Source organism: Chiloscyllium plagiosum, chromosome 23, assembly GCF_004010195.1.
Source record: "Chiloscyllium plagiosum isolate BGI_BamShark_2017 chromosome 23, ASM401019v2, whole genome shotgun sequence".
In the NCBI taxonomy this organism is placed as follows: domain Eukaryota; kingdom Metazoa; phylum Chordata; class Chondrichthyes; order Orectolobiformes; family Hemiscylliidae; genus Chiloscyllium; species Chiloscyllium plagiosum.
The window spans coordinates 21,236,029-21,252,808 of record NC_057732.1 but is presented as its reverse complement, the minus strand read 5'-3'; the positions used below and the strand labels follow the sequence as shown (position 1 = coordinate 21,252,808).

The following is a 16,780-nucleotide window of genomic DNA, read 5'->3' as shown; positions in this document are numbered from 1 at the left end:
AACTTTGCCAAAAGCGTAGAAAAATTCTTCCCAAAAGGACAAAGAAACAGAATTGCTTTCATGCAACTTCTTGTTACATCTCTCACACCATTTCAAAAAAATACTCATGCAAATTAATTTGAAATGCAATGATCTATGTAGATAAATTGAATAGCCATTCTGTGCAGAACAAAATTCCACAAAGCACAATGAGATGGAAGACTGTGTGATTTGACTTTTGCTGACGTTGGTTAAGGAGGTTATATTTGGTTAGTATACCAGTAAAATGTCTGACTTTTCTTAAAGTAGTACCAGGACTGTTTCTTTAAACATCCACCAACCAAAAGGGAAATGGAGCCTCAGCTAAAAGAATAATTCAAAACAATAGCATTGTTGGCAATGCAGCACGTTCTACTGCTACACTAGATAGACAATAAATCAAACTCTTGAATGTGTATCACATTAAACATTAGATAACTTTCTAATGTTGTATATTAAACATCTCTGACAAAAAAAATCTTTCAGATGTTTAACTATCTCTGGTACTACCAACAGGCATGCACTACATTGTGAAGCACTATTAGGTAGCAGAGTAATCTGCTCATTTTTCCCATAGGCAAATTATCATGCGATATAACGTATCAAAACCCAATGCCTTGAAATTTAAAGCCAATGGCACTTTATGCATATCAAATGGTTCCATTATGTCCTTGAAACGTCAATGAAAAGTAATACATCCACAACAATTTAACCTGACTTTTAGCAATGGGAAAGAATGCAGCCAATTTGTGCACAGTAAGCCCCCACAAAATATGATAATGATTGCATGAATTGTTTTATTGATGCCAATTTAGAGATATTGATCGGAACACATTAGGCATAACATCTTGACTCTTCTTCAAACAACGTCAAGGCATCTTCTCATCTGAAAACACAAATGATATGGCACAACAGTATGTCCTAGATTTTTCTGTTCCTGTGTGGAACTTGAATCCACAACCCTCTGATTCAAAGATGAGAAACTCCCAGCTAAACCACAGCTGTGGTGCTGTGGTACTGTAGCCTCCTTCTTGGTAGGACACTGGTGGGCTGAAGTCATGGCATTTTTAGTTATTTACTGAACAAGTAATGTCATTCAAGCATTATTATTTTTTCTAGAGATTAATATAAAATAGCATTCACCTAGGTATATCACAATTTAAGCATTTAATGTCTTTTTTTTAAAACAAACAGCTCTTTCACTTGAAAGACTTATGTTTGAAGTCTGGTCAAAGAGGCTAGCCTTCCCTTTAATACAAATTCCTGATCAAGGCAAGAAAATCACCTCCTATGGTGACTCTTGTTAACCACAAAATTGTGCAGGACAATAATGCACATTAACATTCAGCCCCTGTCCATCTGAACGTTATAGAACCTTTATCATCATGTTCTTTAGATGCTATATTTAGTTCTTATTTTACTCCTGCTTTACAGTGTGACCCACCATAAAACATCTTTACCTCCCTCTCTTTGCTTTCTAAATGTACTTGTCCTTTCATAATCACTTTTTCACTTTCTCAACACAGAAATCTTCCCATGTAAGATTTTCCAGTTTGTTCATATCTATGCCAATGTTATGCCAAACAAAGATTGACATGCATTTTTCTAATGTATTGCACTCATCAAAAGTTCAAACAGTAATTATTTCTACATTGGGAATCCAAACCACAAACTGGATAAGTATCTCAAAGTTGTATTCTCTACGCAAGTTTCCAAGAAAGTTAACTCAGTTTCTCCCCCCACAGATGCTGCTATTCCTGTTGAACTTCTCCAGTACTTTGTTTTTACTTCAGATCTCCATCACCTGCAGTATTTGGCTTTTACATTCATTTCCAGACATTTCTTAACCCTACTAGGTAACATTTTCACTGGGCCTCAGGCAAAGCAATACTGAAAATTCCTGCTTTCTATTTATATGTTTGGGTTTCTTTGGGTTGTGATGTCATTTCCGGTGGTGAAGTCATTTCCGATTCCTTTTCTCAGGGGGCGGTAGATGGGGTCTCGATATGTTTGTTGATAGAGTTCCAGTTGGAACGCCATGCTTCTAGGAATTCTCGTGTGTGTCTTTGTTTGGCTTGTCCTGGGAAGGATGTGTTGTCCCAGTTGAAGTGGTGTCCTTCCTCCTCCATTTTTAGGATACTCGTGAGAGAGGGTCATGTCTTTTTGTGGCTAGTTGGTGTTCATGTATCCTGGTGGCTAGTTTTCTGCCTGTTTGTCCAATGTAATCCAAAACACTACATATAAATAGACAGCAGGAATTTTCAGCATTGCTTCACCTGAGGCCCACTGAAGATGTTACCTAGTAGGGTAACGAAATGTCTGGAAATGAACCTTGCAGCTCAGTGAGCAAACCTACATCCAAAACCTCAACCTGAGCTACAAATCTTCTCAAAACTCGCATTTGACTTTTACTTTAAGAAAAGCCCTCAATTCGTACAGTGGTTGTAGTTTCTTACACAGTTGGATAATAAATTGTTACCATGAGGACAGTAAGCAGACTGCAAATAAATATTGTACAAGGAACTGCACATATTAGTTCTGCTCACATCCTTGGGACATCTCAAAGTGCTTCACAATTAATGAAATATTTCAGAATCAATGCATTACTGCTGAAGCTCAATCACTATGGTTATGTAAGCAAACATTAGCTGCCACCTGCGCACAGCAATACCTACAAAAAGGAAGAAGTGAGATATTCTGTAAATGGTTAACCTGGTTTACTTTAGAATTTTTGGTTTGAAAGAGAAATACCAGCCATGGTCAGCATAGACAAGATGGGCTGAATAGCCCCCTTCTGTGCTTTATTTCTACAGCTCTACAACAGAAAAACTGATACTCTTTATGGAAGACTGTAACATGTTTCAATACATCCAAGCAGTTGGGATCTCAGCTTAACACCTCAACCAGAAGACATCATTTCCACAGTTGAAAATATCATAAATGTAATCCCTAATTAAATAAAAACGGTTAGCTCTTCCTGTTACATCAAAGTTTAGTTTAGGGCAAACTTAATTTCTTCCTGAGCTATTGCACCTAATCATTGCACTATATATTTATTACTTGCAATAAATGTTGTTGGCCTTATATTACAGGTAAGGTTATTTGATAACATCAGTCATATGTTACATGATAAGCATACAAGTGGTCAACAAAAATGTCACCAGAAGCTTAATGAGCTATTACTTGGGCAAAACTTTGAGTTGAAGACATCATTGTCCACCATGACAAAAATCTTGGCAAAAAGACATGCCAACCAAAGTCAATTAACAAAATATTCCACTTGATTTTTATATTCTTTAGCTATGAAACCAAAGACAGAACTTCGGAAACAAGTTAAATTTAGTTCTGAGAAAATTGTATTCAGTTATAGTAAGCATCACCCTTGGCTCAGTACTGGAATTCTCACCTCTGAAAAGTTTGCAAATCCAAGTTTGCATCTCACATTGAGGACAAAGAATCTGCTTGGGGATAATTTGCGCAAGTGGGCAAAAACTTGACAGATGACATTTAATGAAGGAAAGTATAAGGTGGGAAGAACCAAAAGTAAATTATTAAAATGAAGACAGACTCCAAAAAAAAGTGCAGTGTCGAGGGATCCAAGTGTTCTTGTGCATGAAACACAAAATGTTAGCACATATGTGCACCAAGTAATTAAGGTAGCAATTGGAACTTTGGCCTTTATTGCTAGGGAGTTGGGAGTTTAAAAACAGCGAAATTTAGTTACAACTGAGCATTGTTGTTGCTGAGGTTGCACCTGGAGTACTGCGTACAGTTTTGATCCACACACTTAAAAAGGAAAAACTGGCATTGATGCCTGTTCAAAAGACTGGTTCCTGAGATGAAGGCGTTAACTTATTGAAACCGGCTGAACAGGTCAGGCTTTCATTCATTAGAATGTAGAAGAATGATGGATAATCTTACTGAAATGTACAAGATTGTGAGGAGGCTTAGCAGTGTAATGTTGAGATGGTGTTTCCATTAGTGAAAAATCCACAACATTACCCACTTATTCTGTACCTTTCATTAAAATGGAGATGCAAAGGAATGTCTTTTCCCAAAGGATGGTGGATGTCTGGAATTTTCTACCCCAGAGAGTTTGATGCTAGATCACTGGAAGAATTTGAAAAGAAAGTGGATAGCTTATTGAAATATCCAGGGGTTGATGGCTAGGAGGGGCTGGATCCGAAGAGGAGTTGAGGCCTAGGAGGCTTGGTAAGCTGAATGCCCCACTCTTGCTCCTTATATGTCATCCTTTATCTTCCCTTCTATTCCTCTTGGTCCTCTCTCAATCCCCCTTCCAAAACCAAAAAGCCCATAAAATATCCACCTGTCTTTGCTTCTGGACAAAAGGCATAGATTATATGAAATGATAACTCTGTTCCCTTCTCCAGAGACGCCATAAGACTGATGGAGTTTCTCCAGTATTTTGTTTCTCGTTCAAATTACTTGATTGACTCTGGAGTGAATTAGGATATCCTGAGATCATGAAAGTGTCACCTTTGATATCTGAAGTTACTACATTCAAAATTTAGAAATGAGGCCTACAAAATAATGAGGAAGATGATTTGGTTTTCTGAATCTAAACAAAATCAAGCAAGTTCAAATAATTTTGGCTATTTCCTGGTGAGATTCCAGCTGTGGGATGACTACTGCAGGCTTCAAGTGCTTGGAACAAAGTATAAGGATTAATAGTCTGTAGCATGCAATCAATGCAACTTGTTCCTTGTCTTCCTTTAGTGACTTATTCTGTTAATTATTCATGCATTTATCACTATAAAGATATATCTGGAGAATTACTGAAAGATCATTTATCACTGACCTTAATTTTTTACAACACACATATGTGAATAACATATGTAAGATCAAGAAAAACTTTGCCAGGTACTAAAGATTGTCATCACATAAGCTATCAGAATTCTGGGCTAGGGTTAAATCAATCAAACATAACCTCCAGCAATCAGATGTTTTTACTTTTAATTATACATTATTGAAGAGCTCAGCTTTTCAACAGGTGTGGTAATGGGTAATTTTGACCAATAAATCTGCCCAAGTTATGGTGGGGGGGAACCTGCCAATTTTGGTGTTCTGCCAGTTGAGGTCATTTGTCACATATTACATTTACAAAGCAGACTGAAATAAGTGAAATCAAAATTTTACTTGCATCAACATCGTTTATTACTTCAGAATAACAGTAGCTCACCAGTATAATTGAATCAAATTTAAAATTCAGGCACCTGAATGGTTATAAAATGTTGCCAGTTTCAGTATTTCCACAGCCATAATACATGAATGTAAACTGAAGGGACTTGTGTGAATCTGATTTCAGTTGGACCTAATTTGCAGTTGGGAGTGCAGAAAACATTAAATTAATTCATTGGCATTTTAACTGATCCAATGATGTTAGTTGATTATAAACAATAGAGTAAAACTTGCAAATTTCCTCTATGCTGTCATTTCCCCTGAACTGCAGCAGTATATAAATACATACATCAGGATATCCATATTGCATACAACCAGTATGACATGTTCATGACAATGAAAACCAATAATTGAAAGAGTTATGTGTACTTTACAAGACAGAAGAAACTTATTTTGATCAGAGAACAGAATAGAGTGCAATCAGCTGCTTAAATGTCTATGTTATTCAATTTGCGAAATTGGAGTACTGAGAGAAACATATTTTAGGTATGCGCAGAGAAAAAAGGGGAGAAATGTTTAAACCATGTACAGCTTTCAGTTTAAAAATCCAACTGAGTGCTGCAAAAATCTGATTTTGTCCAAATTATGTTCCGCTCTATTTAAGAAAGTTGCATCAGAGAAGTCATCCCAGTTGTTATTTGAACTGTAAAGAAAAAAGTTTCTACTTCAAGTAAAATAAGTATGCAGACAATCCAATCTTATTCTTAGATTCTATCAGCTTTATAATTTGGAAGAGTTAACTTTGAAAATCTAGTTTGTATTACAATATAGCAAAGCAGTAGCTTGGCAATGTTAGGTAACATTATAAAAATATTTAAAACATTGTAAGCTTGTACACAATTCAAAATTGAAATATGGAAATATTGAACAAAACGGAACATCTATCCTGAAGATAATAATTTAAATGATTAAAAGTATTACTTTATTCCATTAAATTTTGGTCAAAGTGTGTTGCAGTAAACCAATGGGGATTTTACATTTAATCATTGCAAATCCTCTTATGACTCCATCAGTGTATTGTACTTCAAACAAAGTCGGTTGTTGTGTAATTAATATTGAACTGGCCAGCATAATCATTAAATCTTAGTTACACTGTCAAATAGGATTACATCAATACTAACTACACAGCTTTGCTTTCTGTTCAGTACAAAGTGTACCATTCAAAATCTGATTTAAAAAAACATAAATATTATAACAATCATCAATACTTTGTTACTATCCATCCAAAATCTAAAGTTCATAAACCTCACAGCATGTGCATGATTTCTTGAATGTGATTCTTCAAAATAAAATTTCAATTTGGGAGAAAATAGTTATAGAGGGCATATGGAAATGAAGTGTCAATAATAATTCTACAAGGGCTGAAGTTTTTCTAATAAAGAAACTTTCTTTTTCAACTTGCACTGTAATATTCCCTTACCATAATTTTAATTCATTATTTAGTAGGCCAAATGATAAAATTAGCTTTTTTTGTAACTCGTCACTTACATTCTATTCAAAATTAGATTATGAACTATTTTCTTAACCACAAAGTAGATTCAGAAAAAAGACTTGCACTTACATAAGGTCATTCATGACCTCAAAACATCTCAAAGCATTTTACAGTCAATCAAATACAGTACATTTGAAGTGTACTCATTGTTGCAGTGTAGACAATGTAGCAGCCAGTTTACCTACAACAAACTCTCAACAACAGCAAAACAATAATGATGAGGTAATCTGTCCTTGCAATATTAAATGAGATATAAATAATGGCCAAACATTAGGAATAACACCTTCCTCTTTTTCAACACAATGCCACAGGATCTTTTATGCCTAACATACCTCAGGAGAAAACCGGAGCCCCAACCAAAACATCATTCCAAAGATGGTAGCTCCAATACAGCAGCATTCCCTCAGTGATCCACTATAGAGTCAATCCTGATTTTGTGCTCTTGTTTTGCAATGAGACTTGAACCCACAAGCTTCTGACTTAGAGATGATTGCTATCAACTGAGTTATAATTTACATTTCTTTTTTCCCGTGAACCATTACAATGAAGCTATAAGAATTTAAAGCAGCTAACCGTTTACCTCATCATTTCAATTTATATTTAAAATAGCATTTCCCCCTCTTCAGATCACCATAAGTCATACAGAAAGATCTTAACCTTTACATTTAATTCCATTTTACAAGCAGAGGAATTAAAAAGTTATTTGCTTCCAGATATTTCTACATGGTCATAATGCATTAATCTTCACTGAACTCATCATTCAAGGCAAGTTGATATTTGAAACCCACACAGCCAACATCCTATTCCAAGCACATAGAAGCTCCAATCAATGCACTGTAAAAGAGAGAGTTAGGGTGCCAGATAAAAATATTTTTAATCCATCCTTATTTATTTAAAGTCTGTTGTGGTTTACGAAGTTAGATTATCCAGATTATCTGGCTTTTAAAAATATTTTTCAGAACTTGTCATGGGATTTTTCTTAAGTCAATATCCATCTATGTGGTCTTAATGTCAGCAGGGAATAAAGTATATTTATCACAAAAGTTTTTCATCTGGTTAATGAACAGACCTACCTTCATCTAGAGAATGAATGAATTTATTGTTGTCCACAGCAGCACCAACCTACAAAAGGATTCAGTCTCAAATCTTAAAGTAAGCCTTTCTTTGCAAAATTTTAAATAGCATTTGCAAAGATGATTTGTTTGGCTGCAATAATTGTTGATCTTCACCAGGTCAGAACTTCCATTGCAATGGTGAATACTGCAAATACACAAGCATTCTGACACTCAGTAATGTGAAGATACAACTGATTGGAAATATGATATTGGTAGGTGGACATATTAGTGCCAAATATCAATTCCAGTCCAGGATTCTATAAGTGACGCCATCTGACCACAAAAGAGCAGAATATTGTTATTGCCTCCATCTTCCCATTTGGCCAACAGCTATCTAACATATATATCTAACTCAGCTCAAATTTACCGTTAAGAACATGCATAAGAAATGGATTCCATGTTCTATAGCAAACTTGGTAATGCTGCCCAGAAATTCTATTGATGCTGAGTGTTTGCATTCTCAGGTCACTTTGAATTTCCACCAGTAAACAACTAAAAAATATTTAGCTTTCCTGGTCCAAACATACAGCCAATAGCAAAGGAAGTCAGTTATCCATGGCACTTCTATCAATCTATCCTTGTTCTACATGTTTAGCTGAAAGAAAAGTTATTCAAACATAGTTTCAGCTCATCACCAATTTGTTCAAAATCAATCCCACTTCTAAAACAGCGAGCAAGACTCCAAAAGTGTAGGAAATAAGTTTAAAATGTGTCACATGCCTTATTTAAAGTAGTTAAACTAAGGGACAAAAAATAAACAGTAAATGGAAGATATGCCCAGCAAAAATATATTTTGAAATTGTAAAACAAATTATTATATTCGATATTGTATTATTACGGTATGGTGCATGATTGTTTCATTACCAAACGTGCTTCCTGATCAAACTAGGAAAGTACTATTTGTTGTGGAATAGCCTCTTAATATTGGGCAAGAGAATAGCTAGACATTTTCTTCCTCCAGATTGCTATTTGATATCCTAACAGAGGTGCACATATATGAACAGAATTAGACTGTAATGTTAACAGTCACTAGTAAGTCTTAAAAAATAAATAATGGCTAGTTTGAGGTACTGCAGAATATACATGCATGAAACCTAGCTCAGCAGACTTACAGAATTATCAAGAACAAAAATATGAGCTTTGAGGAGATGATGTTTCCCTAACTCAGCCTTGATCCACAGTTCACAACTTGGCCTCCTGAAACTACTGCAAGGTCCTCAACTTTTAATCACATTCTGGTCCATCGGCCTATTCCTCTGATAATTTTTCTGTCTTACATAACTCATCTTATTCATGAAAACCTTGCCCTCTTTCAGCCTTATCATTCAGCTAGTATACTGCCTCATCTCTTTCCCATAAGTCCAAGGGACAAAGACTTAAGCATATTTAGCAGACAACCATAAATCACTAGATTTTGGAAGAACTATATTAAGTATTTTCTTGTGATAGAATACCTACAATGTGGAAGCAGGTCATTCAACTCATAGAATCCACGTCGACCCTTTGAAAAGCATCCTACCCAATACCCTATCCCTGTAACCTTCCATAAGCCATGGCTATTCCACTTAGCCTGCACACCTCTGGACTGTGAGAGGAAGCTGGAGCACCTGGAGAAAACCAACACAGACAGGGGAAGAAGGTGCAAAATCCTAGCAAACAGAGGCTTGTGTACTTGTGGCATTCACTATTGCAATGGAAATTCTGTCCTGGTAAAGATTAACAATTATCAGCCAAACACATCATCTTTGCAAATGCTATTTAAAATTCTGCAAAGAAAGGCTTACTTTGTTAAGATGTGAGACTGAAGCCTTTTTGTAGGTTGGTGCTGCTATGGACAACAATAAATTCATTCATAGTCTAGAAGAAGGTAGGTCTATTCATTATCCAGATAAAAATCTTTGTGATAAATGTGCTTTATTCCCTGCTGATTTTAAGACAGTATAGATGAGTACTGACTTAAGAACAATCCCATGACAAGTTCTGAAAAATATTTTATAAATACTGGATAATCTAACTTTGTAAACCACAACATACTCTCCAACTCCTCAGATGTTACCTGACCTGCTGTGCTTTTTCTAGCACCACTTTTCAACTCTGACTCTCCAGCACCTGCAGTCCTCACTTTCTCCCAATGGTTGACTCTGACTGTCTCTAACTTTGATGCCATATTTGATGCCGAAGTTCCAACCATGTATGAACACCATCTCAAATATCCACCTCTGAAACAACACTGTTCTATTCCCGCCTCAGCTCATTTGCTTGAGATCCTCATTGGTGCCTGTGTTCCCTCTAGACATAATTCCAATGCACTCCAGTTAGCCTCCCTTATTCTACAGTTTGTGAACTTGAAGTCATTCAAAACTCTGCTGCCCTATCCAAATTTGCATCAAGTTCCTATCATCCATTACTCCCGTGCTCACAGACCGACAATGACTCCAACTTCAATATCTTAATTTCTAATTTTTCTTTCTCAACTTAAAATTGGTCCATGGTCAACTCTCCACATCTCAGAAATCATCTCCAATAGTACAGGCCTTAGAGATATCTGTACTCCTTCATGACTGATCTCTTCAATATCCCTGATTTTAGTTGCTCCACTATTGGCAGCTGAGCCTTAAGATGTCACAGCTGAATAAACTTGGACATTAGCACAGTGGACTCTGGTGTTGGGGAAACCTTTCCTCTTAACACAGCCCTTCATCCCAGAAATCAACACAGTAAACATTCCCAGTACTACCTCTGATGCAGATATATCCCTCTGTAAGTCAAGAGTCCTAAACTGAAATTAATTCTCCAGGGCCCCACCTGTGCCCAATATAGCTGTCCTAAGTCTTCACCTATTTCCTTTAATAAAAGTCCACATTCCTTTTGCTTAATTGCTTTCTATAGCTACATTCTGTTACATGTACAAGAGAATCCGGATCCTTCTGAATTGCAGCATTTTACAGTCTCTTTCCATTTAAGTAAATTTGCCTTTCTGTTCCTCCTATCAAAGTAGATGATCTCATATTTTTTTCCATTAGATATAGCGCTTACTGATGCGGAATATAAAGCTGCTAAGGATAGAACTCCAGGCACATCAGTGATGATGATGATGATGATGATGATGCAAGAGCTGAAATCATTGCAGGAGATAGATGTGTTAATTAGGATTGATTGAAATTCAGCAATGGAGCTGTAGAACACAGGCAGGGTAGGGGACATAATAGATTGTATCAAATGCTTGGAGAAGTTGAGAAATATTTGAGCATATGCATTGTAAGTATGGTTCCAAAAGGAGATTATTTAGTTACTTTGATCAGGACGATCTTAGTTATGTTAGCAGTGAAAGTGCAGAATCAAGTGATTTGAAGTAATGGTCAAAATGCTGGAAGTCAGCCTGGAGTTGGTTGTGTACAAAGAGGAAAATTAATTGGAGATGTTTGGCAATGGGAAATAACTGCATACATTTGAGAACAGATTTTATTTGGAGGAGTTAAACGAATCTCAGCCATTTAATAAAACTGAAACCAACATTTTTTTTTGGAGACAGATTATTAACTTTCGCAGTCTTACCAATCTCATTCTAACTTGTCGCAGCTATTCTCTATTTACATGTGCTCAGGAAATTAATAGCCACTGTTTTTCTCCCTTAACCTTAAATAAACACATTGACAAACTCTAGCACTGTAACTAAGCAAATATAAGTATTACCAAGCATAATTTTACGAGAATGTTGTAATGTTTGACGAGTGAATATCATTGACTACATCATAACGTATTGGACGAAGATGTGTTCGAATTCAGGAAACAAATAGTGAGACTCCTGAGAGGTCAAAGTCTCATGACGGCTAGAGTACCATTATGAACTGATGTGAAATAAGTGCCAGAGCTCAGGAAAAATCTGCCACGTTGCAGATTGAGATGGATGGCTGATAAAGCAAAGGGAAGCTCCACTGGAAATATTTGTAAAGGTCGCCCCATTCAAAAAGTTTGCAAACTATGCGGGGATGTTTAATTTGATTACTACCATTTCGAGCAGACTACACAGACTTATCTCAATTCCCTCGGGATAGATAATGCTATGGTCCATTTCCTGCATGCCCAGCATGATAATTTTCAAAACCCATTGAAAAAGGTTTATTGAAGAATAACTTTCAATACCATTTCTCCTACACAAATGTGTCTGGTTTCATTTTAAGGTAAAGCTAAAGTAACGAATGGCCAACTTGATGCACAGTCAAGTGCATTTTATTTTGTCAAGAAATACTGAGGAAATCATTTGCAGGTAATCGTGGTTCTGTAGGTGTAAGTTTTTAATTCAAACCTACAGCATTAAATGAATGTTCTTTGAGTGGGCAAGTAGTAACAGCAACATGTTTAACTTGTATGTTTTCTGATACGCACACCATCATTACTTTGGGAGTCATTGCTCATATCATTTTGGCTCCTAGTCATTCAATCTGGAGTCATTTCTGTGGGCGCATTTATTTTTCCTTTTGATTTTGAATGCCTTTGTAGGTAAATATTTTTACATCTGCCTCCAAATTTGTGGGAGTCAGACTTCATTTTTATTTTAATTGCTGTGTTTGAAAGATCAAACAAGATTCAGGATAGTTGCAGATAATCCTGTTTTTAATCACCCAACTGTTGCACACCAGCAACAACATTTATTATACAAGTTATCCGAATTTCTGTTGCTCACTTCACAGGTTGCAAGAAATGCAAATCAAACAAATGTGTGTCAGATTCACAATGGTATTCTCTTTATAATAACATGATATATGCAAATTCTATTGCCAATTTAAAAGTTGCAGGAATAACAAACACAATACTAATCTCGTTTATTTTATGCCCTACCTGATTTATGACTCAGCAGGTAAATTCTTCATATGACATGGCATGAAACCATACAGATCACAAGTCTGAGCTTCAATTGCTGCTCTGAACTCAACCCAGACAATTATGGTATTCTTCATTTCTCATCCTGAATTTCAGAGAGGGAAAATTAAGCAGAGTCTCCAACTGCAAAACAGTGACCATCTATACTATGTGGCTATCAGACAAGGATACAGTTGATATTTGTAGTTATGCTGCTCCTATTCTTGTTTGCACACATATCTGATGATACATGCAGCCTCAATCTTGTGAAAAACGGTTTCATTTGTTGTGAACACAACCAGATGGAGCAACAGACCGCACATACAGGAACAAAGTACTGTATCATGGTCAGCTGACATCACCGACTTAATCTCGTCACGTTGACGGCCATTTTATTAATAGAGATACAGGCTGCATGGCATCCCAGCTCTGGGAAAGGCCTTTCACCGACACCAACTACTTCATTAGCCACCTCTCAAGATCTTAGTGTGATGTTCATCTGAACTTAGGAACTTGTCAGCATGCAGCTTCAGCAGCTTGCTTGTTACCACTTCCGAAGGACTGAATTTTGCAACATTTCTTTCCCCCATTCACCTCCTGGTTTACATCTATTAACTGTAATGATTTTGCCTCTTCTATAATGAAGACAGAAGCAAAATATTTGCTCATTTCCTTATTATCTACTACTAATTCCACATTCTCACTCTCTGGAGGACCAACACTCACTTTCCTTATTCTTTTACTTCACAAATAGTTACAGAAATTCTTACTATCATTTTTACATTCCTAGCTAGCTTCCTCCTGTCCTATAATTTCTTCCTTCTGATTAACCTTTGAGTCATTCTGTACTGATCATTATATTGTAGCCAATCATTAGTCTTTGTTCAAGGTATACATTTTTTCTAAACCTTTTATGCTTCATCCAATTTACTTAGTTAACCATGAGTGGTGGCTCCTCCCTTTGAATTTTCCTTTACGGTTGAAATATATTTATTCTTAATATTCTGAGACATTCCCTTAAATGTCTGCTATGATTTATCTATTAATCCATCCCCTACTCTAGTATACCTGGTCACTTCAGCTAATTCAGCTTGATGGCCACATAATTCGCTTTTTTCAAGTTGAAAATACTAGACCAATTTTCTCACTTTTAAAATGGATGTAGAAGTAAATCATACTGTGGTTGTTTTCAACTAAGCATGGCTTAACTCTAAGATCATTAATTAATTTATCTTGTCACATTACACACTACCAAGTCTAAGATAACTTTATATTATACTTCAGGATATACTAAAAACTTCAGGACCCCCCTCTACTGGCTAACAAAGTGCTACTCAGCCACAAATCAGAGGTAGCATCTCCTCTTTGAGTCAACAGAATTCAAATCTCAATCAAGAACTTTCACACAATCTTGCTGACAACTCAGTGCAGTACTGAAAGAGCCGTGTACTACTGGAATGTTGTCTACTAAATGAGACATGAAACAAATGCTTTGGTGTCTACTGGATTTAAAAGAAATCCCCAGAGTGCTCAATTATTAGCCATAGATATCCCCGGAGTGCTCAATTATTAGCCATAGATTCGTCTGTTATACCCTGTACTGTTGCTTCTAAATTGATCCACAGCTGGCTTACAAAAATCCAAGCTGTGACCTCAGTGACTACTGAGAAAGTTCTACAATGTTGAAGGTACCATCGTTTGGATGAAATGTTAACACAAGGCTCAACGTCCCAGCTTTTAGATGTAAAAAAATCTCTGGTCACAATACTGAACAGGATCAGGAATTTGTAATTCTTCTTGTAATTTAGAAAGCAAGTGAGTTCTCTCAACATTCTAGCCAATATTTATACCACAGTTGATATCCAAGTAGATGATTTTGTCATGATGGGATTGACAGTTCGGGAAAATTGGCTGCCATGTTCCTCCATTAGAACAGGGAACATATATCAGAAATACTTAATTGACTGTGCAGTCCTTTGGGAATTTTTGTGCCTGTGAATATATACATAAATATGCATTATGACATAGATCCAAGTCTTTCATTCCCTCTTTTTTATACAAAAAGCATCAACTGGGTGCTTTGCTTCGTAGATGAAACCATAGTATGGATTTGAAACATGGATTTGCAATGATACAAGGGCAGTCACAATATTGTTAGCTATAGATACATATTATGAGACACAAAGCAACTGTATTGTTGCAAAGCAATGGCTTACCTTGCACAAAACTCAAATGTTCTCAATACAATAAGTTAACTGATTGTTCAAAATAATTCTATTCCAAATCAACAAAAGTAATTACAAGTGTTACAGCCAAGTAAAATTACAGCTTTGTTTCAAAATCCTCACAAATTCAATGTTTATCAATGAGGCTGGATCAATGGTTTTTGGATTTTCCACTTTAAAAACTTCCCTTACAAAGGACGATTCATAAGAAATAGAGCAGGAGAAGATCATTCAGCCCTTCGAGGTACTCCACTAGTCACCAACATTATGGCTGATCTGGTTGTGATTTTAACTTACTTTCTTTCGTGTCTGTCATAACTTCATCTCAATGATTGGTCAAAAACTGTCCCAAGTCAGCTTTGACTACCTTAAATAATTCACCTCCACTATTCTCTGGAAGAGAATTCCAAAATCTAACACTCTCTTCTCGAAAGTATCTAAGAGTTCTCTTTTTGGTTTTTTTTCAAGAGTGTGCCCTAGTTCTAGATACCTTCCTGCACCCGCACAACCCCGCCCCCTCCCACCCCAACCCATCCCCAAGAGGAGACATCTTCTCAAGCTCCCACAAAATCGATATGTGTTTCAATTGAATGGCTTTGCAGTCTTCCAAATTGCAATGAATACTGACCCAATGCTTTCCTGTTACAACAAACTTTCATTCCAGGAATCAGCCTAATGAACTTACTCAGCATTGCATCCAATGCAAGTACATCCATCCTTAAATAAAATGACTAAAAATGTAATCAGTATTCCAGTGCAGTTTCATAAATGCCCTGCAAAGCTGCAGCGAGACTTCCTACTTTTACATTCCAACTCTTCTACTCTATCCCCATTCATTAAAGGCCAACATTTAATTTTCCTCATTCCTGAAGAAGGGCTTATGCCCAAAACGTTGATTCTCCTGTTCCTTGGATGCTGTCTGACCTGCTGCGCTTTTCCAGCAACACATTTTCAGCTCTGATCTCCAGCATCTGCAGCCCTCACTTTCTCCTCCAACATTTAATTAGCCTTCCTTATTATTTCTTGGCCATGCATGGTGACATTTTGAGATCTGGTATAACTATACCCAGAATCCTCTGTACTGCAGCATTCTGTCTCAATTTAAAAATATTCTGCTCTCCTATTGACAATGCCAAAATGAAAAACCTCATTTTTCCCACATTATACTCTGTCAACTGTTTGCCCATTCACCAAATCTATCTATACCTCTTTTCAGACTGAGTAGTCTCCTCACAACATTCCTACCTATCCTTATACCATTTACAAATGTGGGTGCTATACTGTCAGTCCCTTCATCCAAGTCATTATTAGAGATCATAAATTGTTAACAGCCTAGCACAGATCCCTGAGGCTTTCGTTAAGGCTCCAGGATACTGGCCACTAGGTCCAGGGAATTCTTGGTCCCATTGGTTTTGCAAGCTCTTCTATGTCTTGTGATTATGACTGTTTTAAACTCCTCTCTCCCATTTGCCTTTTGTTCTTCTATTCTCGGGATGCTTTGTGTATCTTCTACCATAAAGACATTTAAATTACTTGATCAAAGTCTCGGTAATGTTACATCCCCTTAATTTCCCATTACACACAAAAGGGAAAATGCTTACTTCAGCTACTCCCTTCCTATGAATGTATTATGAAAGCCTTTACTGCCTGCTTTTTATATTTCTTACTACTTTTCCATTATGTTCTTATCCCCTGTTCTCAAGCTTTACTTTAAAATCAGTTCTTGGTGGTTTCTAAAACACCCAATCTTCTGAACTAATATGAATTTGCAGTTAGTGAGTTTTGGGAAGATTTGTAGTTCAGGTTGAGGTTCTGAGACACAAACAAACAAAGACACGCATGAGAATTCCGAGAAGCATGGCATTCCAAAT

At 36.5% G+C, this 16,780-nt stretch overlaps 1 protein-coding gene across 3 annotated transcripts in view; it reads right to left on the bottom strand.

Annotated features, from left to right (window-relative positions):
* gramd4a (GRAM domain containing 4a) overlaps positions 1-16,780 on the bottom strand; it is a 147,225-nt gene that overhangs the window by 75,592 nt on the left and 54,853 nt on the right. The window lies entirely within an intron of this gene.